The 25,983-nt window shown below is 38.8% G+C and overlaps 1 protein-coding gene across 1 annotated transcript in view; it reads right to left on the bottom strand.

Annotated features, from left to right (window-relative positions):
* COBL (cordon-bleu WH2 repeat protein) overlaps window positions 1-23,841 on the bottom strand; it is a 208,736-nt gene extending 184,895 nt beyond the window's left edge. Inside the window, exon 1 of the mRNA XM_056331754.1 lies at window positions 23,717-23,841. The gene's annotated coding sequence lies outside the window, so the exon portion shown is untranslated. The remainder of the gene's footprint in view (window positions 1-23,716) is intronic.
* Window positions 23,842-25,983: the final 2,142 nt, after the last annotated feature.

Genomic DNA, 25,983 nt, shown 5'->3' with positions numbered 1-25,983 from the left:
TGATACCAATTGCAGTCAAATGCAACAATAACAACAACAACAACAACAACAACAACAACAGCTTGGATTCAAGTACATCTATTAAAGCTAAGGTATTTAAAATTCTGTATAGGATAATAGGATATAATGATGAAGCTGTCAACCAGCCACAATGCAGAGATGTTATTGTCCAGTGCATTCAGGTTCATCTGTTAAAATGTTAAGTACATCACTGTCTCTAATACACCTGCTTACTGTAGTGTGCAGGAGCTTTGGTACTCCCTTTTGTTTCATACCTAAGAATAAAGCCAAAGAAATACACTAGAGTAAGTTACACTACCTGTTTACTAGTTACAACATGAACACACCCTCTTCTCACAGCAAGAGAAGAACTCACAAGCAACACGCAGGAAAGAATTGTTGTTCCCACTTCCATAGCAAATCAATTTAACAGCAAGGAAGCTTCATCTGGATCATGTTTTTATTTTCCACCAATGTGGTTCTTTAAAGAAAGTCACACAAGTTCGTTCCCCATTACTGTCAGTAAAGCACACTGGCATGAAACATTCATACCGGTAATCTCAGATGCTATATTGTATCAAACTTTGCAAAAACAGATGTATATGAAATTATTTCAGTTTCACAAGAACAGCAATAAACTAGATTTCCAAAAGGCAGGTTCTTTACACTGGGTTCACTCTTTCCTCCCTCTCCCTGATACGAATGCAAATTAAAGTATACGCAGCAGATCAAGCCATCCTCTTACACGGCAAGATTTCAATTTCCAATACAGGAACAGTATTTGCAAGTCAAAGCCTTTCAGAAGAGGCTGCAGCAGCTTGCGATTTCAAAGGGAAAAGGTCTGATACCACTCTAGGTGAAAGTGAGGTCACTTCTACATCAGTTTAGGATTCAATGTGAATTCTCCACAGGACACTAGAGATTCAGAGACAACCATCAGAAATTCTGTGACACGGAGGCAGTGCAGTGTTTCCACATAGTTCAGAGAAGAGTCTCTTCAAAGTTCAAGGTCCTTGAACTTTAGAAAGTAGTCTGAAATTTATCAAAAGGTGAAACTATGAGGCCTTTTTTCCTGGAGAAGAAACACCCCCACTGCTTGATTCTACCTGAAATAGCTCACAATTTTGAGGCTGCTTAACCAACTATTTGTAGTACATGGACTATACTGCTAAAATGGATGCAACTTAGTCAGAAAGACAGTGTGCATTGCTTGAGACCACATAAGAAAAAAACCAACAACAAACCACAAAACCAAAGAGCAGCGCTTGCAAAGCAGTCTCCAAAGTTATACCCCTCCATAAACATACTTAGCAGCATAGCATACATAACAGTGTCTTTAGACAGTCTGGTATAATAATCATAACTAAAAATGACATTTGATGAGCACTATTTTTACAGAATAAGTAGAGAGACTGGCTGGAAAATACATTAATTTCTTTTTAAAAGGAAGGGATTGAGTTGTCTGTGTGAAACAGGGAAAACATGCCTATAATAACCCAAAGCTATAGTAATCCAAGGTCAGCTCTGCTACAGTATGAGATTCAGTTTAGACATCATATTGCCATAAATTTCTCTGTTTATTTTTCACATAAGTTGGCACTGTTAAATCTTTTTTTCATGCTTCTGTAACATGTTTTGATTTAGCTAGGGTTTATTCCTTGGAATGGTTTCATGTCAATTCATGACATCAGGTTATCAGGTGTATGAAATACACAGCATATGTGCAAACAAATATTTTGCAATCAATCAGACACACATATTTAAACTGAGGCTTTGCTTTGCTTCTGCTGACATGGAAATCATAGCTTCATAACCAGGTTTAGTGGCAGGCCTGAAGTGTGGGACCAAGCAGGCAGAGTTGTTCGTTATCAGCTATGCAGGCCATGGTTGTGTGCAAATATTTTACCTGGCCTTTGAGTAGCCAAATTGTCAGATGGATAAATGTCCTCCTCTGCTGCTTCCATTCAGCATCAAAGGTTGATTAATTAGATGGCATTAACTAGAACCTGCAACACATGAGGCTGTACTTCTACTGACAGGAGAAGGAAGATGCAGGTGAGTATCGAAAGACCAGATGGAATAAAGAAAGTGTCCTATCACCCTCAGGAGCTGCTGCACCGGATTGTAAATGCAACAAGACCGTGATTTACCTGATTTAGGGCATTCATTTTTGCACCAATAGAAGAAAAAGAGCTTGCTGCTGTTAACAGCTGAAATACTAATCTGGGTAACATCTTGCTCGTCTTTTAATTCACTTTGAGTCAGTCCCTGAGCAGCATGTCGGGACAAAGAAGGGGGAAATGAATGTAGCACACAGCTGCATACCTACCTCACAGGCTGCCAGCCAGCTCACAAAAAGCCTTTTGTCTACATGGGCTGTTTGAAGATGACAAATGCTGGTGGCCCAACAGATTGCCACTTGCAGCCCAGAATCAGGTTCTAGCTGTTAACACCAAATCAGATTGAGGTTGTACTGGGCATCATGCTTTTGTGCCAGGCCCTCAGTTGCACAGCAAATTTACCAAGGTTAGGTAAGTGTTATGGACCTTCCTCATCTGAAGATGTGGCTCTTGTTTAACTATATGGAATATATACATAATATTAAATTGTGAGCAAGATGCTACAGCCTTTAAAAAGCTGTCTGGTGTGTTGAATGCCTAAGGGAATGTAGATGACTCACTGAAACTTTGTTAAAACACAAGACATCTGCTTAAATATGTTTCCTGTCAGTCCTTCTGCAAGGCTGGAAATAATGGGCTAGAGATGCTCTCCTCCTCCACCAGCCCTGGCACCAAAGGACTGGAAAACTGCTGTAAGCCAGCCTGGGATTCCTCTTTGAGTGATGGGAGCTGCCACTTGGCTCCAGGCAGTAAAAGGATGCTCTTTCTCACAGCCCTGAAGGAGAGGGCACAGCTGAGGGAGTGCAGCAAGGAGCAGCTCTGCAGCACCCCAGCAGCCCCAGCTGCGGCAGCGGTTCATTCCCCCAGTGCTTCAGCCATGCTGAGGCCCATGCTGACTCCCCAGGGGCTATAAACTACCTCAGAGCCTTTGTTATTGCCTCTCCTGCCTCCCAGGAGCTCAGTTCTCATCTTATGCCATCGTACCTACTACCGCTGCGACATCATGGTTTTATGCATAGCAATAGTAGCAATGATTCCAATGACAATGTGATGCCACACGAACATTACGGATATAATTTCCTATTAAAGACACCAAATTTTCTACAACAAGGAGAATGTAAACTAGAATAAGAAACACTTAATGCTGCTGCCCCCCCCCCCACCCCCCCCCCACCCCTGGGCCCTGCCCCCCCAACAGTTTGCCAAAACTTTTGATAAGATTGGGTCCTGAAGATGCAGCTCTCATGACACAACCCAACTTCAAAGAAGGTGTTAGCATATAAGATACATAGATATGCACCACTGCACAAATGTGATGAATAACGAAGCAAACTTACTGGCTTGCCTGTAACAGCTCTACCTTAAAACTGCATATCATATTTTTTCCCCCTTCTCTTGAAGGGTCAGACCTAATTGTGTTGCTTTGAGAAGACTGCATTTCAGCTACAAATGAACACTCATAACTATTCCATGTTAAAAATAACTTTAAAGCAAAGCACCAGATGCTGCTATGGAAAATTCCTTGGAGCTTTCATGTGATACTTGCATCTGTTCAGCTGGAAGAGTGACTTTCAAACAAACTAATGGCTTTTAAGTGGTGAGAAAAGGAGCAAAAAGGCAAAACACTGTAGAAGGCACTGGGAAAAAAAAGTTAACAAAAAGGTCTGCATTGGAATGATGGCAGTCAGATAAAATGTTGGATAGAAACTTGGGCCACAAACAGAAAGAGTTTAAAATGGTCAGAGATACAAACAATTATTTCCTGGTAAAGCAGCAAGAAGGGAACTACTTTTCACAGGCATAAAAAGTTATAGAGGCAAAGATCTATCTCATCTTAAGGTAACTTATTTCCTCCTACAAACTTTGGGAACATTATAATTTTGCTGAAAAGTTAGCCTAACAGAAGGTCTAAGTAGATGTTAGTATCTAGTGAAACACTAGGAAAAAAGAAATTTGGTTTTAATTGATCTCTTTAGTTGTTCTCTTCCTTCCTGCTGATTTATAGACAAATGCATGTCAATGGGAGCTCTGTCCCTATTTTTTAATCTTCATCTCACTGGCTTGTAATCTTAATAAGCCCAGTAGTCTTCAAAAAGTTAATGTGTCTAGGGTGAATATAATGCTTCTCACTAGTAAATCTTCAAGTTTTAGAACATTCTGATGTGTAGAGGAATGAAGGCCGTGGGTTGATCAGCACTGATAACATGCAGCTGTGGCCTTGCCTCAGAGGCAGTGAGTTGATTGACATGGATGATGTGCAGCTGTAGCTCGTTCCTGCTGAGTGGTTAAATAGTTCTGAGGAGTGTAGGGTTGGGTTGGATGGAGGAGGGGTAGTGTGGTATGGTCTCTGAAGGAAGGAGAAGCAGCACAGAGAGTAGAATTTGATCAATGGTAAAGCCTTGTTGCAGCTTACTAGTTTGTGCTGCAACAACTGGTGCCCTGTGTGAGGCTGGCTGAGTTGGACTCTGGCTACAGCATCTGGCGTCTGATGTAGCTGAGACAAGTGGGAGAACCTGTAACAGACATGGTGAGAGGTGAGCTGTTGCAACTAATCAATATGGGTGTATTGCAATATTTGTTATCCATCTTAACTCAAATTGCAACTTTTGGTACCTAACATAGATGGGGACTAATTGATATGGGTACAGAAGAAGAAAACTCCACAATTGATGAGGGAGGAAGAAGGAAGAAAGGAGAGGGGGGGGCCTGGATGAGGTGAGATGAGGAGAAGGTAGAAGAGGGACTGTATGAAGAGTATGCTGGTATGAGATGGTAAAAGACTTTGTTGCAGCTGGCTAGTTTGTTTGTGCTGTGACTGATGGAATAGTACAGGTATTGAGAATTATGCCCACATTACAGAAGAGGAAAGTGACTGAACAAAAATAGGTTGATTACCCTGGGCTACAAGAAATATGGGTAAAAATGGGACCAAGCAACATGAATTCTTAGCTTTTTCTGTTTTTCAGACCAACACTACATGTATCTATTTATCTTGTTATATAGTAGTTAAGCATCCAAAAAAATCACAATGTTTAACTATTTAGTCACTGATGTATAAGTTATGCAGAACATCTACCACATGTACCTATCATGTTTCTCTGTATGGCAAAGAACAGCCCTGTGTATTGTCTATATGCTGATGATAATATCGTGTGTTATCTCAGGTCTTATTAGCTCCAGTGGGCAATAAAGACACCTTCTATACCCAAAGGAAGCTCTTTTCACCTCAAAACAATAAGAAGTATTATGCTGGCCAACAGAATAGTCATAGTACACAACTGAAAGTGGCAGTTTCCCAAACACAAGTGACGGAAATGGAAAATTTTGCAATTTTAAGAGTGTGGTACTGGGAGTAAAATATCTTATTTCCTGCAATTGAAGTAGAATATGAACTTTTAGCAAGATGGAGGTGGAAAGAAGAAAGCCCAAACATACTGCTCTGCTGCCCTTTTCTTAATCCTGCAATTTTACTTACAGTTCTCTTAGGTACTGGCCAGACATAGTTTGCACTGATCCAATTTTGCTTGCCTATAACATCCATACATTACCTCTGAAAAGCAGTCCCCAGTTTAGATTTTCTGAGCTAGCAGCTCTCAATGAAGGTAATTGATCTTAAATTGGGGTTTAATTTAGTCTGGCATCTAAACTGCTGGGAGCTTTGTAGGCTTGCCAAGTATTGATCCTAATGACTCATGCCCAGCAAAATCTGATTGAGTTTTTAGTGACTAAGAATTTCCTTTCTTTATTGCTTTAATTGTTATCATGATTGACAGTGCCAGCAGAGGAGAACTCGGGTTTCAAACCAGTAGGAAAACATGTTCAGAGTTTTTTTTGGGGTGGTGGGTTTGGTGTTTTTTGGGGCTGTGTGGTTTTTAAAAAACATTATACACATACCAACATTTAAATTATTTTCTTCAATTATGAAGAAAACATCACCTAGTGAAGATGATGGCTCTTAAAAAGCTCATTATTGTATGGGCTACTTATCTATGCTATAAGCAAGGAGAAAAATGCTAAGGGTATTTGACATTAAGTGTCTTCTGCCTCCACCAAATAAAAACCATCCTCTCAAACACACCACCATTGCTATTTCATACCTAAAAATAAAAGCTCTTCACCTCAGTTGCAAATAAAAAAATCTCTGAGAGACTAACACACCTCTGGGTCTCAGGAATAATTTTTTTGTATATTTGTAACCAGTCACAGTTGCCAAGACAAAACTCTTGTCTCTTCAATATGCTTTTGTGTAATCTGGCACGGGGCGTAAGTAAATCAGCTGGTGAGCAGTGCCTGGATGAGACTGTGAAACAGTAGCTTCAGTTTTCATATAGTATCTTCCAGCTCTCTCTTTATAATTTAATACCTAGTCACAACAAGAGATAAATCTTTCATGGCACTATACAATTTGGGTAGTGTAGAGAAGGAGTTTATTTCATTAGAAGACTGTATTAAGTGGAGTTTGAGAGCAGCTTTTCATATTGAGTTTTTATCGCTGTTGTCCCATCAGTAGGCTCTTTACCTGGTGTGCAGCACCCATTCACCCACAGAGTCAAGGTATTTCTGTTCCTTTATTCTAGTTTGACAAAGGGAGCTGGGTGGTAACACACAAATGCCTAGCTCTCCCATTGTCGAAATTGTACAAAGTGTGCAGTTCAGCAAGCAAAGACATCAGCTTTCATTGGTTACAAATTGCCCAATTCCTTCAGCACTTAATACTTGGTTTCCTATTTGTCAAGTAATTATCTTGCTTCTCATGTCAATTAACTTGCATGCTCATTCTCAATTTCTTTTTTGGGTCTGGGGGATTTCTTCAGTTGATGGTCAATGAGTTGTGGTTGCAACCTTCCCCTGCTGGAATTACCTTTCCCCTAGTTAGTGCTTGTGGTAAACTTCCAGTGAGCTCATTTATCTTGTGCTTTAAACAAAACTTGCTGGTGCTTAACTAAGTGCTTTGCCAGATGTACAAAAATGCTTATATAGTGAATTAACCATTAACAACTCATTTGTTGTAATTGTTTTAAAGTCAACCCTCTAACAAATTTGATTTTATTAATCAATCCCTTAATCATTTGATGTCATTGCCACTATTCTGTTATTCATTGGCAGAATTTATTAAATTAGTATTCTGTTAATGCAACACATACTTTGAGCAAAATCTGACTGTAGCAGTTGCTCAGACTTAGAATCCACTCTCTCTTCAGGGTTGCGTTTGTCATAGAAGTTAAACTAAAAATATAGAGGGTCAAATGCATGTTTCTGAGCTCTGTCTCAAGGTGACTGATGAATCAGCAATAAAGATAGACCCATGCTTCTCTGAACTAATGTAGAATACTTAAATGTGTTTGTCCCCTTATTTCACCAACTTTTTTTCCTTTTGAACCAAACTTCTTGCCACCAGTAATTGGCAAGAAGTTTTGGCCAGCAATAGGAAATGTTTTATTTTTTGCCTTTCCATGCACATTAGAATTTATTTTTGTGGGAAAAAGATGATTCAGTCTTTTCCATTGTCACAATTTCCACCCTAAGCCTTCCTTATAGCTGTGCTAAAACAAGATCACCTTTTTGGTAATAGCTACTGCCTAGAGAGGGGCCGTTTATGGGACAATTTGTTCAGACTTTATGCACAGAGTCTACCCATTAGATGACCACAGCATTTGCTTTCAATAGCTGCTTTCATACGCTGGCAGGAGCTCTATGTGAAAGATTCAGGGTAGGGATGAATTAATGTGTTGTACTAAAGTGTCTGGTTCAGTCAGAAAGTTCTCATTTTTCTGACTCTCTGTATTGAAGTAACAAGCAGAAGTCTTTTTAAAAAATTTGCAGAGAAATAAATGTACATATTCCTATTTTTCCAAAATAACAGCTCTTCTAACAGATGTTCTTTCATTTCTGCTGGATTCATCAGTATGGATTACAAAGAGACAGTGTAGTTTGGACTGGGAGTAGCCTCTCTGCTTGTAATCTAAAAAACACCCCCTGAGCAAGAACAGTTTGTCCTCTTGCCAAGAAGTGTTCTGTACCTGAGAAGTAGCAGAAGTTTAAGTAGTTTGTTGCTGTACTCTGCTTTTGTATTCATTCCAAGTTAGAATACCTGACAGGAGCTATATTAAGATTGCTAATGCACAGCTCGTTTTTTCCATTGCACCTTTATCACCACATTTAAATACTGATCGGCTAATAGGAGCCAGCTAGTTTCAGATAAGAGCAGACCACTGTTGAGATGGGGATATTATTTGGAGAAATATTTTTGCCATTCAGCAGCGTTGTGCTAAGTGTGATAGAAGTTGTTTTCACTGTGTAAACATCAGGAGGCATTTAGTGAACATACAGCTGGAGCAATTGTGAAACCTTCATTTCAACTTAAAAAAATCTCCCCTGGCATTTTTTTCCCTCGCAATGCATACCTGATTCAGTGTTAGTCAGGTAGGTACTAGAATATGGTGCATTAAGAGAGAACTTCCACCTGCTTGGAAAAAGCTAAGAGGGGAGGTGCCTCACAGTTTGTCATCTAGATCTCAGTCCTCAAAGCTCTGGACTCTTCCCAAAGGTGTTTTTATCATGATGTTCACAACTGCTTTTTTACTGTGTTTATTCAGTGAACAATGACTCACTGTCTAGGTGTAAGAGCAATTGACAATTCCAGGGGATTTCTTGTTGAAAGAAAGGGCATCTCTACATTTAACCCACCCAACTGGTTTAAACAAACTCTGTTTGGCACTGGTAGATTCCGCAGAGAGTCTTTGTTTCCCACTGATTTTTCTCTCCTATTTTACTTGCAGTTTGCAATTACTACTTTTGCTGCATGCAAATAATTAAATTACTAGGAAATGTAAATTGCTACAATTTCACACAGCTCAAAATTTGTTACACACCCTCCTCACCCATTATGTTTACAAGGGTGATACAAATTCTGATTAAAAATAAAGGCTTTTTGCCTGATTCTCTCTTCTTTCCAAGAACCGAAAAGCCATCACTGCTTTTTTTTCAGTCTACTCTAGAGATAATGATACCAGGATCAAGAATTTTAAAAAATATCAGCCTTTTACTGCTTATGGACTGATACATGTTCAATATACTTTTTTATAGAAAGTATTCCTCTTGATCCAAGAGAATCTGTTCAAGAGCCACACTATTGCCAGCAGTGAGGGAGTTCACCAGGCGATTGCCACTATGGAGCATGTCCTATTGTGCCCAATTAAAGCACGTGTGCCTTAGGCATACTGGCAGCATCAGTGCAGGGTTGCACAGCATACCTGTCATCCCAGATGCAGTGGGCATCCCACCACTCATCAGTGGGAAAGGGGGGAGGCAGAGAAGGACTACCCTCCAGTTGCCCTGGGATACCCAGCTCTGCAAGCTGTTCAAGATTCCTCAGATTAAACTTTTCAGATAAATATTGTTTGCTGAAAATGTTGGAAAATGATTGATTTGAAAAGGAACATAATGAAACCATCAAGAGACATCTGTAGGATGTCATTAAAATAACACCTTTAGTCAAGGAAAAGAATCAAACTTGTGGGCTGGTATTTTTACATAAAGCAAAAAATTTTAAAACTAATAAATTATGGTTCTCATAAAAGGAGGGGAAATTATTCTACACTTTTGTTTTTATTTAAAAAGAATCCAGAATAATTTGCTTCTCAACACAATATGGTCAATAGTTTTAACTGTTACTTTTTAAAAGGCCTTATGACTAGGTTAAGCAAAATCAAAACTAATCCAAAAAACAACCAGCCTGTTTTCGTTAGTTTTGTTAGATTCTTTCTGGAGAACTGGAGCCAGGCTCCTCATCTACAGATTTATACAGAAAGGAAAAAAAAATTATGAAAACTTGTAAGAAGCATGGGAAGTCAAGAATCCTTTTGAGATCCAAGGCTATTTTTGACAGATTTGTTCAAAAAAACCTCAACCAAATGACCTGCAGATAAAGGCTAAGACTAACTTCTAAAATCTTTGGAGAGTATGTCCTTTCAGCAAATTCAGTGACTGGAAATTCAAGTAACCTTTTTTTTTTTAAAAGGTAGAAGCTCTAAAGCAGTGTTCAAAGGAGAAAATTAGCTGAGATCTAGACCAATCTGAACTGCAAACTCACCTTTAATTATTTTTTCATTTCTGTGCCAAGACTGGTCCTGTGCTGGGAGTGTGAATAGAATACACTGTTCATTTGGACTCTTTTCTAAAAAGCCCTGCCTGAATTGAAACATAATTTAATATTTCTCCAATTAGACATGTCTGTCAGCAGTTTCATCAGTTGCTACTGGGACTGCAGGTGGTTCTGAAGTGTAGGTAGGCAGCCTGTGAAAAAATACTCTTTAGGTGCACTGATAATGAAGAAAGATTAATCTCTTCCCAAAAAATGCTGCACTGCCCTGTAGTTTTTGAAATGAAGACTGAGAGGAGGAAAGCCATCCAAACTCCAGCTCCCTGTACAAGCTATGCAACAGTGTTGCCCTTTCGTGGTTTTTGTTGTGCTGATGTCTACGATTCATACTAAAACTATATAAAATCACTACTAATGTCTAAGAGCAGGTTTTTAGCTTCAACTGAAGTAGCTTCACGTTTCAAGATAGCAATTTATTAAACGGTGGATTTCAGAACTACATGGATAATTTAAAATAAGTATATGAAAGAAGAGCAATAATATCCTCTTATGAATTTCTTCTAAGCAGATTTTTTTTGTAATTTTAAACAAATTGCATGTAACAATCATCCAGCAGATAATTCAGGAACCATACACATGCATACAAGCATATGTTTTTCCCATTCAGATTAATCAACCTTTTTTTATGCTGTAAATGCTGCATTTCTGAAATCAAGTCTTGCCTTCTGTGAACTCTTTCCAATGACTGATTAAAAATGGAATGTTCCCAAGTACATTTGTGCAAGTAATACTGCTAGCTTGGGTGTTTGTTGAAAGGAAACACAAACAGGACTAGAGTACAAAGCAAATGTAAATATTCAGATAAATATTTGTGGAAAGATGTGTTTGTCAAGCTATGGTTCCCACCATCAATAAAAGTTCAAGTCACATCATAAGCCTTAAGGAAGAAGCATTTCTGCACCAGCAGAGCTAAATTCAGGTGTCCAAAGGCAGCACGTTCCTCATTTCTGGATACTCAGAACAGTTTCTCTGTCTTCAAATGTTAAACTGCATTAAGTATGAAGCACTCCCTCCCCCCAGAGAAAGAAGAGCCCCCCCACCCCCAACCAGAGAACTTCTGTTCTTGACCTTTGGAGGGAAGGTCCATTGGAGATGGGAAAAACAGGGGCAGTGGCAAGGGATGGAGGAGTCGCCACTTCCCCTGGCTTTCTGCAACACACCAGCTTGCTCAGGCCTCTGAGCAGCAGCAGCAGCCACAGAGGACTTCTGAGCAATCTGGGGACCTATCTCCTAATTGTGAACTGTGCTAGGCAATGTAGCTTTTTGCTTTAATTGGAACACTACTACTTCAGCTGATAGCATAAATCTTGGAGGGCTGTCAAAGGTAGTCTGTGTTTTCTATCCAGGAGGCATGTTTGTTATGGTTAGTGCCTCACCTACATATATTACTATATTTCTTGCCAAGAAAAAAACAAAAAGTACAAAGTGAGATAGTATAATACACACAGAAGCATGATGTTTCCCCATTTCCCTGCCTCTATATGTATGACTGCTGGTTTATATAAAAAAACACTGAATAAGCCAGATGTAAAAAAATTCAAAGCACACTGAAATACTTGAGTTTGTAAAATATATATTCCTAATATATCATACCACTTCTTATGTCCCTTCAGAAGTGCTGACTGGTGTCCATAGGAATGCACTGTGATTTTCTTGTGTCCTGTAAAGACAAGGTGTGATAACCTCCCATAGGTGTACAAGTAACACTGAAGATGGGTTATTTGGTGTTATCCTGCATAAACGAGCCTGTTTTAGCCCAACTAATTCACCAGACACATAACTCCAAGCTATAAGTAAACAAGATTTTTTTTTTGTTTCATGTAGGTGATATTTCAGTCTCATCATGTCTGTAAAATTTCATGCATGTCTTGTTCTTAGTTTTGCTTTTTATTCTGATCTGGATCACATCTTTCCTACTGCTGTGCAAACACCCAGCTTTCCAGGTTATTTCAATTTCTCATCGTCTGTTCATGCATAGACATTTCAAGAGCAAGTAGTGATTTGGGGAATTCCTATATTTACTTAAACATTCAGATGCAGGCAGTTTAACATTCCTAGAGTATTTTTCTCATAGTACAGTTTTCCTAAGATTATCTTAGTCTGGGATCAAAATCAAGGCACCCAAAATAGAGAGTTATCCTTTAAAATTTTGACTGCTTTTTCCAACATTTGTTAGCTCCTCCTTCCTAGAAGTCACCTTCATAAGTTTCCCTCACAGCTCTATGATTAGTACAATCTAAAAGTCAGATTTTGTTGTTTTTCTTTGAAATTTGAAAGTTCTAATGAAATAAGATATTCCCTGTTGTTTCAGTGGATATTTACCTTAAGGCTCTAGACAAAGTTTTTCCCAATAACAAGACTGAAACGACAGTCTGTATTTATGCTTTAATAGTTGGTTATTTAAGCATTGTCAGAACAGAATTTGGTTAAATAATGGGGAAAAAATAAGGAACGCCAGGATTAAAGGTGGATGCTTCTTTAGACTCCAACTGGGAGTTTGCCCAGATTGTTAATTCAGTGTCATTGCTTAATGACTATGGAACTTCCAACGTGAGGCTTTTTGACAGCTGATACAGGTAGGCACTGGTCTTCCCTAAATTTCAGTGGTGATATCTAATTTATTGACAAGAATTGTCCATTCACATTTTCAATACTGCTCCTTGCAAACAAATACCAGGCTGTCAACACCACCACTGGCACTCTGCAAGAGCGAGCCCAGAGGGCAGGGACCCAAGGGGCCCCCAGCTGCAGTAGGGATCTCCAGTACGCTCAGGTCCTGACTGAAAAAATCTGGAGTCCAATCTTATCACAACTCTGAGGTTCTCCTCAAACATATATTAAGGTAACTAGGCCACAGTGATACCCTAAAGCAGCATTTTTTTAAAAATTGTTTGCTTGTTTTTAAAATTTATTGGCTGTGGTGTCCATTACAGGTAATTGTCTGTCTTTCTTTAATACATTTCTTCACAACTTGCTTCTGAATCTCTCCCCTGTTTCCTTTTACACTTTGCAGCCAACACCAACTGGTATATGAATTCACATAATATTTTGTCTTCTCTGCTTATAACTTCAGATATCTTAAGGCTTCAACTGGCAGCCAGCATGCTTTGACAAGGATATTGAAAACAGATCTCTGGTCTCTTCTGAAACTACAAGATAAAGTCTTACTTTCAATGAAAATATATGGCACCAGTGCTCAACAGGTAATGTACTTGTTTAAACATCTGTTGAGCAAGGGTGACGGAGAACATGCTCGAGACTTTCACACGTGTTTTATTCCCCATATTTTTGTCTGTGTCTGTTGGCAGGAGAGAAACAATGCCATTTTCTTCCCCTTTCTTCCCCAAGGACTCTCTGACTGAATGTTTGACAGCATCATGTGACCAGGACCTGTCCTGCAAGCCAGGACTGATTAAACACTGTAAGATAATCAAATGACAGACATCAACAAGGACATAAAGCAGCCTTTGTCCCACACTCAGTACCTTGCCCCAAGGCTTACAAAAAGTACAACAGCAGCATATTGCAGCATATTACAGCATACAGCAATTTAGGATGGGAGTTAGGAAACTCGTAGCTGCTAATAAAGTTTGTTGACAAACACCTGCCCAATTATCTACCCATCTGCCTGGACAGCATGCTTGTCATCTTACAATATGTTTTTCCTGGGCTAAGGATGAAAACTCCACTTGCTTTTCCATAGCATATTTAATTCATTAGGTCAAAAAAAGAGTAGAAAACATTAAAACCCAATAATTCAAGATTACAGTCATTTGACAACCTGAAAGGCTATTGGCATAAAAGACTTGTTTCCTAGGAAAGGTGTAATAAAACCCACAGAGACAGTCCCAGGATGTCTTTTACCTTGTGACTTCTGTACACTTCTTTATACAGAAGTAGTGGAGTAACAACTTCATTTATAACTAGCACAGGTATCTGGGTACCTGAAACTGTCCTCACAGCATAGAACAACTAGAAGACGAGCAGGTAATTAGCCAAGATGAAGTTCCAGGCTGTTGTCAGGCCTCAAGCTAGTTCGTTTACTGGTCTGTATACACAGCACAGGCTTATGATGTCAAGTGTACCTGAGAAACTTAAAAAAAAATAATAAGCCATTCCACCCTAAAACACACACAAAGACTATATTGGCTTTTCATAAGACTCAATGTAAACTTTTGGTCACTACTTCCCCAGGACTGTAATAATGATCTCTCAGCTTTCCTACCTGCAGAGACTTTTCAAAACAGCGTGTTATGCTTATCAGAAATACTCCCTACCAAATGATCCCCAAAACAAAGCAAACCAAACTAAATGCTTTCTTAATCAGTATGAACCAAGGAACTTAAAGTTGAAGAGCAGTACAAACAGTGCCTCTCATTTTGTGTTGTGATCATCCTTACTATTATTTTAAAGTGCTAACAAAAAGTCCTTGGCTCACTGTTGACCTGAATGACTATCTGCTATTTGGATGCTCCAGAAAACACAGTGAATGCCTTCTGGTCCCACAACGCCTGGTACTCTCTTGCTTTGTAATAACAGGGCGCACTAACAGAAAGTGAAACTGTGAACCTTGTCAGAGAATCAGTTCTCAGAAAGTCATGAGGCACCAGCACATGAACATTTGGTTCAGGTACGGATGACAATAGTATCTGGACTTGCTGAATAATGGACTTCCAAACAGATTCAGTTCAGCTAAAAAAATCACAATCAGACTTCTGGAGGTGCTATGACAGCTGAGACATAAATATGTATTTATATATAAAAGCATGGTGTTTTTTTTTTTAAGTATATACACACATGTACTTTTTCTTTAAAAAGGAGTTAACCCCATAAGTACTGTTTCGCAGTTTGTTTCAGATGTGGACAGCTGCTTCGATGCAGGTATGCTGCTTATAACTTCACAAGGCAAAGGAAAAAGTTATAAAAACGTTACCTATTCCAAATTGTCCTTTTAATTACAATTCTTTATTGAATTCCAGCTTGAGGTTTAATACAAAGGGGCTGCATTACCAGCTAATGGAGTATTATAGCACTTGCTAATTTAGTACTCTGAATCTCACCATAACCATTTACTTTGGCTCTGAAAATCAGAACTTGGATAAGAAAATGAAGTCCTACGTAACCTAATGCACTGTCTTCAGAAAATGCTGTATAAAAAGTTCAGAGCAGCTGTTAGTGGATGCAGTTGGCAAGTGTCCTGTTTCCTGGATGGTAACTAGCCTTTTCCTAAATGCATTTTGATTATTCTAGAAGAGCTTTTATTTGGAGTTCATGACAGTTTGTTCACCAGAAAGTCATATGGGCAGAAAATTAGAGTGTCTTCACTACAAGGCTACCCCTAAGACCACTTTCAGAAATAATTCACTAATATCTTTTCAGAGGATGGGACAGATCTATTATTTTGGTTCAAGCATGAGACACTGCAACAATACAAATAAATAAATAGATGAAGTTAGTGGAAAATAGTTGCTAGTAAATGCTAAGATACAAATTTTCACCTACAAGTATCACTTGCTATTACCTGAAATAAAGATTGACCTTGAAAACATGCACAGCACAGACAGCTTATAGGAATTCAAACGCTAGCTTAGTTCCAGATTGAAATCTTAAGACTTTAAATTACCTGCACATCTTTTCCCTAGACACACGCAATATCTTCTAGGAAGGCTGGGTGTGAGAGTCAAGGCCGAGGATAGCAGAAAGGCTGGAATCAAGCAATGGTGACTGACTCCCAGCATTATGTCTTCCTTTCAGTGAAAAGAGTAGTAGCCATTTCTAACATACTTAAGTGGCACAGGTGCCAGTCAGGAAACAAAAAAAGCAAATAAAAAAAGAGATCTTATTCTGACAAACAAGATGGTGCACAAAGAACTTCAAAGACCCAGGGCTTTTCTGCATGGGTCTAGAGTAGGTCTGGAGGGGAGACATTGTACTCTGGCTACACCTGCAAGAAAGTGGGATAACATGTTCAGCGAGACTGAACAATTTTCCCTCCATTACTTGGTATTACATAAAAAAGGGAAACCAAAATGAACAAGTGAGTACTTTGTTTATATGTCAGAATAAAATGTATGTTTAAAAGAATCTTTCTGCCTCGTGTCTCCTATCAATCATCTTATGGCTTTTCTCACGTATTGCCATGTTGAGCTCATCTTTTTTTTGCAAGGGCTTCCAACACAAAGCCTGAATTTGGTTATCCCTTGGGTGGGGTTCAGCCTGAGAAAAACCAGGAAAAGTTAAGCCTTTAACCTTTGGCTTCCAGACCACTATAAAGAACAAAGACATCTTTTCAGAGGACAGCAAAGTGATTAACACTGCACTATCATGCTTTGGATTTCTGGGGGAGATGAATGTACAAGTTTCATGAAAGGAGCTCGTTTTCACAGATTTTTGCTTGCTGTTATGTGCCATCAGGAAAGAATGTGTGTGTAAACTGGAGAGGCAATATCCTTGCCAGTGCTTTAGATACCACAGCCAGAATGGCAGCTCTTTGGTCTTTCCTCTTTAGAGAAGTCCCACAGAACTGAAGCAGCCAAACTAAGTCCTTCCCCAGTACAAAGTCTCCTGCCAAGACATTCCCCACTTTCTTCTCTTCATTTTTTGTCACCTTTTACCTAGGGGGTCAGCTTGGACCAAAGCCTGTCACACTGGAAAAGGCCAGAGCACACACGGGTAGAAGAACATAGTCTAATTTGACCCAGTCCTTTCCTACTGGGCAATCTTACCCTGAAGAAGAAAACCCAAATTATCTTAAAAGTTTAGAGATACAGCAGATGTCTCTGAATAGATATTGAAGTCTTTTTGTTCTGAAGTAAATTGCTCCAAGGTGATTCCTTCCCTCTGTTATTTTTGGTCTACTGATGCAAAACTGCCATATTATCAACCTACTGTAACTTTTTTTCATTTGCGAGCCAGTGGAGGTGACAGTAAAGCATATTTTGGCCAGTCACTTCCTCTTGAGAGGTGCTAATTAGGACAATAATCCTGAGGCTTTCTGATGATGTGATTTGGTGATGCTCTAGAACCTCCCAGCTCTGTCATTCTTGTGAAATTTTGTAAACAAAACACAGAAACACACCCCAACTCAAAAACCCAAGAATGAAGCAGCTGTCTTTAAAAACAACAACATAAGGAAGCACCTTTCACTAAGGTGTCCAAGTATATTCCATAAAATAAATTAATGAAGTTTGGTCAAACAGAGCCTTTCTCATAGATAATGAATACCTAAAGTGACAAACCTGAATGATAGAAAAATATCAACTGCATTTATTTTTTTGCCTGGATACCAGTAAAATTTTTTATGTCTCACTTTTCACTAAGTTAGTTCAAATTAAAGCACCCACACAGTGGAACAAAAATATTCATCTGTCTCATATGTATAGGAATACTGCCTGAATTCGGAAAGTAAGCTGCAAGATGAATCACTAGCAGACCAAATAACGTTTTTCAAGGCACAGCTAATTTCACTTATTGTAGTTGTGACAAGTAACTGGACTGTTCCCATGCCAACTGACAGCCAGGGTTTGTGATGCTTACCTGTCCCAATTTTTAGAGGCCCGCAAAAGAATAAATATTAAAATAGACAACATGTACAATCAGGTTACACTATTTTAAGATTAGCACTGATCACTTCCACTCGCAGTAGCAAACATGCCAGTTGCACTGATGGCATTAAAAAGAGATTAAAAATAATTAAGGAATTGCAGTGTGTTGTGCCAAAACAGGTTAGTAAGGTATCAAAATGCCAGCTATTCAAAGTACATAAGGAATAAAGGTAATTCTTGGAACATCTATCACCATCCTGAATTCCTGACACAGACCAGTAAATACTTCCCAAATTTTGTTGTTTGTCCAGGTAGTGGAGCAGAAGAAAATGGATAAGGGTTGTTTAATTTTATTGTAAATTGGATACTTGGGAGGTCCTAATACAGTAACTGAAGAATATCACAATACATGGAAACTCATGGAAGAAAGTTAGTGCCTGAGCTTATAGTGCTCAGAAGATTTGGTCAATTAGGTTTTTTCCTAGGTGAGATAGTATATTTTTTTTTATGGGAAATTTTTTTTGTATTTGTAATTCTGACCATATTTATGACACAGTTTTTAGTAGGCTCCAATGCAAAACAAAGCCATCCCAAAAATACCTGCCAGGGCAAATGCAAAAGTAAGTTTGACACTTACCTATGTCAACTGTTGCAGGATTTAAACCCATTCTTCCTGCATTTCTGCAAGTATCCTAACAACCAGAAGTATTAGCTATTTTTGGGTAAGAGAAATGAAGCCAAAGAGCAGAAGCAGACATGCTGTTAGAGCAGAAAGACTGACCTGACTTACATTGTAGTAGTTCATGTTTTTAAGCATTGGATGCCACTGTTTCAGTCATGATGTTTTAGCAACTATCATGTTGTTTTGTTATGATTTTTAGAGTTTAGTGACAATTATAACATTATAGAGGGCATTAATAAAAATCACTTTCCCCAAATTTTATTTTCATAGTAAAAAAAGGACTTGCTTCATGGGAAATTAGTTGAAATCAATTAGGGTTGAACAAGATATGAAGACTAGGACTTAAAATCCCCTGTTTGAGAGAAAATCTTCAGTAGACTAAAATATGCTGAGGGTAATGAAAAAAAATTACTGATAACATTTCATTGACAAGATCACTGTGTTTGAGGCAAAATTTACATAATAAAAATCAATAATTGTCAAACCCCCTAATCCTAAGCAAAGACTTTCTGCCAACATTTTCAGCTGTAGAAATCAGAGATTTGCCTCGATAGTCATTCCTTAACCTCAGTTTATTTCTTCGTTGCCAAATGCGAATACCATCCCAAGCTGCGGAGGTAGTTTGCACATACCCCTCCATCCCAAATCCAAGCCCAAGGGAAAATTTAATTAGCTTCTTCGTGCATGCATTCCTGAGGAAAAGAAGCATCCAAGGAGACAGAGCCTAAACCTCAGCAAATCTGAGCTCCTAGCATGGGACACAGAAAAGCAAGTACCAAAAGCCTGCACACCATGAGTGGCTCCTGCTTTTTCTCCTCCCTGATTAAGTTTTGCCCAAGTGTTCAGACTAAACCGTTAGATCCTTTATAGATGATAATCTCTCCTCAGAGTTCACATTGCAGGAGCAAAGCAAGTTGACTGTTTTCTGAAGCAGTTCTTCAAAGGCAAGTCTTAACCAAGCAGCTGAAACTTTTTCCCCTCCAAGCCATGAGGACACAGGAGGATTTGGTGTGTGGGTCCTATCAAAGATATTCTTGGCACCAAAAATGCATTCATTTTATCTGCAACCTCTTCACTCCATGGTTTAGCTTACTACTTTGCATCAGATCAGGTTTAAATTGGAGTTTCTTTCAGACCAGCTTCTAAACGAAAACTACCATAAGAAAAACTGACTTGCTATCTTAGGGCAAACAGTACGTGTTAAATAGTGCTGGATACAAATACTTGGACCTGTGAGATTTGTTCTGATTCAAGGTCATCATCCAGCTGCTTTGCATGTCACAGACCTAATGGAAACAGGATACAGCAGTCACTGTAAAGCAGCAACTTCAGATTTGGGGCTGAAGGGGAGAAAGTATGTAAATGTCTTCTGGCATTTATTTATTATTTATTGTACACAACAGACATGCAGAATATTAGCCTCTGGAGGTGGGGGGAAGAACCTGTGCCCTATTGAAAAAGTAGCTCTGTTTATTTTGTATTAGAATTAATTAACTGTAAAGTACTTGCCAGTAGAGGAACAGTTTTCTCTCCAGTTAAGACATTCCTGTCAGAGGGACCAGGCAGAAGTAATTGGTGAGTAGGGACACAAGCTGGTCCTTGCTTGGGTGGGCTCTGGGCAGAACCCAGGATGAGGTGGGATGATACATCTTGACATGGTTGCGCCTCAGCAATGGAACAATCCCGCATGACGTTCTCTATTCTCTAGATAAATGCCCATTTCATTTATATACCAAAGGGAAACATATCTATTCTGACTATACTAGAAGCGGTATTTTCCCAAACATGGCTTTCCAGCCAGCTTGAGTCTTTAGAAAAGAACATACCCAAAATGAAAAGAGCTGGAGAACAATCCAGTATTTTGTCTCTAACACCCAGCAGCCATAGCACACCCCAGAGTGGTTCAGTGCAGAGCAGCGAACCTGCTTTCGCGCAGTACAGGACTTTGGGAACCCCACTGCCCCACTCAGCACAAAGCCACCAAACGTCCCAGCTAGTGGTGCAGTGTGGTAGCTTGGGGAGAATACACGCAGCAGCCCCACACTTCCAACCTCACCTCTCTCTGGTAGCGTTTAATCGGTGAGCTCATCACTGCTAGTTTCCTAGCTCAGAAGGCTTCACAACAACTCTTTATGCTGGCACTGAAATAAACTTCCCTGAAAAGCTTTACAGGTCTGAAAGGAATGGGCACAGATTCTCCACACTACTGGAGGGGAGAAGAGGTATCCTCCTAAGTGAGCATTTGGCATGCCTGTCCTTTCTGTTTCTTGGTTAGGATATTCACAACCCAAGAAATAAAATCCTTACCCGACTTCCTGATGGGTCCTGCGATAGCAGCATGCTCTTATTTCTTAAACGGTGACAAAAGTTCTGAGATAACTGGGTGCCAAAGCCTTACCATTCCCAAATCAGACGCTTCCCTAGGATCTGAGGAGTTAACCTAAAAATGAAAGAAAGACTGCAGCTGTGGCAGCCTGAGTGCCAACATTTCTATCCTTGCAGTATGACAATCAGTTGTTTCCCAAAATATAACTCACCGCAGCCAGTAAGCCATTGCTTTAAATGGTGACAGAAAAGCTATGAAACAACACTGGGGTTTAGATGTTTTTCTAGCTGGATAGTACTTTTTTTTTACAGCATCGTACCTCACAGTCTCACATTTTTCAGATACAATAACTTTTGCTGTAAAGTGCCAATAGGTATTCATAGTAATTAAGTAACAACATTTGCATGGATAGATCATTATGATAAGCATGAGCTATTGCTTTTCCCACCTATTGCATGTTACTAGAAAACCCAGCTGGGTTAGGCATATGCAAAAGTTATTTAAAAGAATTTATGAAAGAAAACTACGAACCTATCTAATTAAAAACATCAACATATTTATGTTTCAGTGACTTACAGAAAAATGAATTTTAAAAAATGGAACCATGCATATCTTAAAAAAAATAAAAAAGACAAAACCCAGAAGATGTTCCACACAGACAAATATTCAAGAAAAGCTCAGCAAGAAAAGAGCTCATAAAAATCACATACAGCATGTCCAGTCAAACTCTAGGCAGAAAAGTCTTCTAGTCATTTCCCCAGAGTCTTATATTTCTTTTATGAAGGTTATCAGACATATCCAGCAACCAATCTGAAAGTACAGAACCAAAAGAGCAACAAATTGCGGTAGAGACACCGCAACCCTGAGTGCTACCTGCCACTTTGGAGGGAAAAAAATTCCTAAAAATCTAGATGTGCAGCACCCTCTAGTGACTGTCACCGGTGCCCACACTTGGCTTTATGGAGTATTAGTGGTATGGTGAGGCGGTGGCCTTAGAGTCAGGAAAAACTTTTCAAAATATGAACGTGAAGCAGAAAGAGCCAGTGAAACGCCAGTCGCTGCACATCAGGTTAAACAAGAGACCAGGGACAGGTGCCAGCTTACAGTTGCCAAAGAGCGAAAAATGCAGCTCATGCATTTAACCATCCAGAGTCTTCTATAAAGTTTAGTGAAAAACTAAATTGGAATTCAGTGCGTGTACTCTACTAAGACTTTATCCTCTTCCTGGATAATTAGGTTTAAGAAATTCTTTTAAAATAAAGTTCTTACTAATCAGACCACCTGGCTTCTGTGAAGTCAGAGATTTTTAGTCTCAGGTATTTTTTTCAGTTTACTGCATTCCATCAAATCACTCAAGAAAATATTACCATTCTGCTTAAAATTTAAATGATAAAACTTATATTTGTTCCTCTAGAAGAAGTTTTTCTAGAAATCAGTATGTTTTAATTTCCACATTTTTGACAAAAAAAGGTTTCCCCTGGGGAAGCACAATATCAGAAACATCTACTGTCTGTGTTCCTAACTCAGGTATTCCAAGACTGATAGAGTAAAAAACCCACACACTTAAATTCACTCCAATTTAACATGGAAAAAGTTAAACACAAAAGATTAATGCCAAATTGAAAAAAGCTGAGAGCCAAACGGGTCTTTGTAGAATACAAACAGATACCTATGTGTGCACTGTTCGTTCACCCCCCGCTCCACACGTAATTTTCCAGGTAGCCTTGCATAAGTCTCACAGCACCTTGACAGGACTGTGCAGGGCTGCACATACATTGACACCCATCTTCAATTAAATAATAAAAATCAGGCTGCTTCCAAAAAGAATTTTTTTAATCTCAAAAACTTGAATGCACTTCAGCCTGAACAGGTAAGTAAAAAGCTTCCCACAAAGCTGGTGCTTTCCTGACTATGTGTTTCTGACTGCCTCTCTTGTGGAAGATGTTCAGAGGGTTACAGCAATCACTATTGCCTCTGCCCATTTGTGCTATCCAATCACTATGCCCTTCAGTTAGAGATGAATAGGTCACTGTATCATTTACCAGCAAAGAATAAGATAATTCCATATAGCTATGGTACTCCTATAGGGCAAGGTGTCCCCAAAAAGTTCAAGTGAAATAAGAAAAACAGTTTTCAACTGAGGTGCCCCAAAGCTGGGTACAGAATTCAGGTCTGCTGGCTTGTTCTGCACTGCGCCAAAGAAAACTTTGGTGAGATTTCACAGCAAGCAATATTAAGTCATGTGCACTCATGTGTGCATAGAGAATGTTTAAACCTTTATAGAGAGACTTCTCAGAAACAGCTAAATAAAGCATAATGAAGTAAATAAAGCACAAAAGACTGTGCTTTCTTAAGGAGCTTTCTCAGAGGTTTTGGTTTTTTTCACTGTTAATCGTGATGAGAAAGCTTTGTGTTCTGTCTTACCACTTTGAATTTCTTGCAGGGATTTGACACTGCAGTTTCACTCTGTTTTAATGATGTTATTTAATGGTGGTTTTGAGAATATTCTTCACTAAATTTTGATGCTTCTTTTGCAAATAGACATCCATCCTTTTGTCCTTAAGAGGCTTTTTTTAAAAGTTGCTTTTGTTTCAAAAATTTACAGCTACCAAAAGCTAAAGTACAAAGATGCACATGGATGTAGCAATTTAAATCAGTTGATCATTGTAGAAACATCATAAATATCTCAAAGATTATTAAGGCAGATGGCAATATATATTACTCAAATCTCATGATCTTTTCCATTGCATTTCAAAGCTACCATTACCTTATGTGACTAAAAACTACAGGAACAAAGATTATTATTTCCATTCCTAAGATATGAACTACAATACTATCTGCTTTTATGTAAGTTTTGCTGAAATAGACATATTCATACATTACCATAAATCAATGAACTAATCTTGAGAGCTTAGGAGCACTTTAGCATTTGATTTGTAGTTTGGACTGCTCTTCTGTATTCCCCAGCAGCACATCATTTGTGTTCATGCCCTAGTAGGATCTAAGTCTTCACAGCTTTAGTGTGCTGCTTTGACTTTCTGACCTTCAATTTTAAATGCAAAGTCACTGGCAAGATCTCTCAACTACACTCACTCCAAAGCTTGTAAGGATTACCTTCAGTCAATGCTGGAGAGCTCAGCAGGAGTGATCAAAGTTTAATCTGTTTCTAATTAAAGGCTGATCTGCTTGACCCTGTGCTCTAAAAATATCAAGCTGTTTATATAAACTGTTTTTTCTTTTTTTTTCTTCTTTAAATCCCTGTGATTTTATAATGCAGCCAATAAAAGAATACAAGGCATTACAGACCTATTTTTTAAAAACTGGTACATGTAGTTACGTTTCAGAATAATAAGTGAAAGAAATTCCAAGAGCAAATAAATGTGAAAAGAATGAAGACACTTACTAATAAGTTAACTCACAGTAGATATACGTGGCCATTTTTCACTAGAAAGAGCAAAGGCAATTACACCACAGCAACAAACAGTATAAACAGCCACTCCTTGTGTGACGTACTTAATCTGAAAGATTTTAGGGTTGGATTTAGCAAAAGCATGAAAAAGGTACACCACCCACAAAAGAGATCATCCAGATAAATGATATTGCTGTCAAGTTTTATTTTGTAGCATTTTCTAGCTAACTATGATTAGGTAACAGCCACCTGAAATTCAGGCTCATGAAGTACATGAGAACAAGGATTCGACACTTGTATAAACTGTTTTTTCTGAACTACTCCCTCATTTTTTTTCCCCAATTAGATTTTTTCCCTCTCCTTTCTATTGAAGTGGAACAAGCAGGCCTTCTAGCTTATTTTGTACTTTTCCAACCAAAACAAAGTTTTTCAAAAAAACCCAAAACCAAGCAGCTTTTTTTTTTTAATCAATATTGTTTTAGATAAAAGATTGAGACTTTTTAACCTCTAAACAATGGCCTTTTCAATCAGTTCACGCTGACTGTGACGCACAACAGCTATGTTGTTTTTTTTTCAAACAAAAGAAGTTTCTCCATTATATCACATTTCTAAGAACTTGCTCACACTTTCTCAAGTATGACACAACTCATGATTTTCGAGATTACTTGGGGGCTCTCACTGTGTGCTATGGTACATAAGCTACAAAACCCATATACAGATTGAAAGGTCTTACTATCAGGTGCTGAGCAGCCCATAATATTTAGTATTTTTCTTTCGGTTTTAATCTATTTACAGCTACATGGCATTTTTTCCAAACTCTGCTGCATTCAGTATCAGGGGCTCTGTGAGAACAAAGCTCCTTTTGACCAACCTTCAAGCACAGCACAAAAGACAATAGAAACTCATTTGAGAGGCTGGTCATAGCAAGGATTAGGGCTTTCGTCTGAAAACTCTTTACAGCTAAAGGCAACGGGGCTCCATTTGGTAACCTCTTTATTTGACAGAAATCAGATGAAATACAGCCATTAAGTAAGTTAATAAAGAAATGCACAATACACAGCTGGTAACATTCAGCAGCAACGCTTCTTGGGACACCTAGGTGGTACAAGGACATGACTTCAATGTAGGAATTCCTGTTGAAGCTTGAAGGGGGAGCAACTGAGATTTGGCTGTGGCTGAGACAAACACTACCATTCACCTGGAGGAACTGGAAAAGATTGCATGGTTAACATCTAATTTCCTTTAGCCAAATCTTTTGTTTTTCCCTCAGTGTGGATTCTTTCTGCTAGAGTTTGGAAAGATAATTGTGGGCACCCTGAAGGTCCAGTAAAACTTTCTCTTTTCAGTTGTTGTATTTGCTCACGGTTTGCTATGTCTGCATGTTTTCAGGTTATGCTTCTGTATCATACTGTATTTGAGGCTATGATTTATTATGACAATGAAAACAATTTAAATGCATGAGCTATTGACTCATTTGTTAATCTACCAACAAACAAACTGGCATCAATGCTTCATAATTCACACTGACACGTGATTGCTGCTCAGGAGGAACTTAAGATCTTGGTCATCTCAGGCAGAGCCAATTATCCTTATTAACAGCATTCACTTTAGGTGTCCATTTAAGCAAAGTTCGATTGCTGCTTACTCCATTCAGCTGAGAATGTCCAGAGATTTGAAGCAATATAATTTTAACTGCCAAAAAAATGTCTTTGCTTATGTTGTGGATGTATCACTCAGTAAA

Source organism: Falco biarmicus, chromosome 3, assembly GCF_023638135.1.
Source record: "Falco biarmicus isolate bFalBia1 chromosome 3, bFalBia1.pri, whole genome shotgun sequence".
NCBI classification, from domain to species: domain Eukaryota; kingdom Metazoa; phylum Chordata; class Aves; order Falconiformes; family Falconidae; genus Falco; species Falco biarmicus.
This window is presented reverse-complemented; position numbering and strand designations above follow the sequence as displayed.